General features: G+C 46.1%; 1 pseudogene; it reads right to left on the reverse strand.

Moving 5' to 3' along the window:
- Window positions 1–661: 661 nt before the first annotated feature.
- LOC102490774 (prenylated Rab acceptor protein 1 pseudogene) lies at window positions 662–1,219 on the reverse strand (annotated as a pseudogene).
- Between the last annotated feature and the right edge of the window lie 201 nt (window positions 1,220–1,420).

A 1,420-nucleotide genomic window follows, 5' to 3' on the forward strand; every position in this document is an offset into this window, starting at 1 on the left:
GCCACTCAACCTCCCCCAACCAAGGGGTGATTTCTCACTTTCTGTCTCTCTGTCTCTTTCTGGCGAGTGCACGCACGCAACCTATAGTAAAAACCTCTCCAAAAAAAAAAGGATCCTGAGAGGAGAATAGAGGAGAAGGGATTGTGGCATGGCCATCACCCCTGGAGAGGGAGTGATTTCTCTCTCTCTGTCTTTCTGGAAAGTGCACATGCCCTATAGCAAAAACCTTTAAAAAAAAGGAAATAAATTCATTGAAAACGACACAAAAATAGTGGAAAGACATTCTATGATTTTGGAGTGGAAACATTAATAAAATCAAAATGTCAATTCTACCCAATTTACTCTACAAATTTTACACAATCCCAATCAAATTACCAAAGATATTTTACAAAACATTTAAAAAAGAAGTAACTAATTCTTTTCATATTATTTCCAAAGATTCAAAAGGAAGAAACCTTTCCAAAATCATTCTATGAACCCTCTATCAATGTGATTTTGTTTTTGAATGCTACTACAGTAACAGCTTTATTTCCAAAGGGTGACTCCCTCTATGTGCTGGTGATTGTATGGGACCTTAGGCCTGAGCAGTGGAGCCATGCAGAGCAGGAGTAGACGGAGATAGGGCAGCTAGCTTAGAGGTGGGCAGGTCCTCGAAGATGTCTCACACAGGCTCCATGTGCAGCTCCTCCCCGTCCAAAGCCTCCATCTGGTGGAAGGCAGCATGAGAGCCGATGACCACCAGAGCGGCTCCCAGGACCCAGAAGACGGCCGAGCCTGCACCAGCCAGCCAGAAGAAGGAGAAGGAGATGCCTCTGACCAGAGCATACTAATGGGCTGGACTCACCTCTCAGCTAAAGAACACAAGCTTGGACTGCAACGTGCGCAGATACAGAATCTAACAGGCGCTGAAGAAGTTGGCCAACGCCACCAGCAGCATGGGCGACATCACCACGCAGTACAGAATGAGGCCCAGGAACGCGAACATGTAGTTCCTCTGGTAGTACTCCACATTGCGGACCAAGCGCTGGCAGAGCTCACCCAGGTTGTGGGGCCCTGAGAAGCGCTGCTGATCCACGAAGGTCTCCCAGGACCAAATGGTCGCTCAGTGCCGCTCAAGCCACTCATGGCCTGCGCAGGATAGAATCAACTTCAGTAGCAGGGTCATGGCGCTCAGCTCTTCCGCCTCGCCATCCTTCTGCTGGTCCTTCTGAGCTGCCATGTCTCTATCAATGTGATTTCTAAAAGAGACAAAGACATAACAAACAAATCAAAATCAAACAACTACAGAGCAATATACCTGATGAATACTGATACAAAAATTCACAACATGGTACTAGCAAATTATATCCAACAGCACATTAAAAAAGATTGCACAGCAGGATCAGGTAGGCTATACTCCAGGAATGGAATATACACAAAG

This window comes from Tupaia chinensis, unplaced genomic scaffold (genome assembly GCF_000334495.1).
Source record: "Tupaia chinensis unplaced genomic scaffold, TupChi_1.0 Scaffold146525_1, whole genome shotgun sequence".
In the NCBI taxonomy this organism is placed as follows: Eukaryota; Metazoa; Chordata; class Mammalia; order Scandentia; family Tupaiidae; genus Tupaia; species Tupaia belangeri.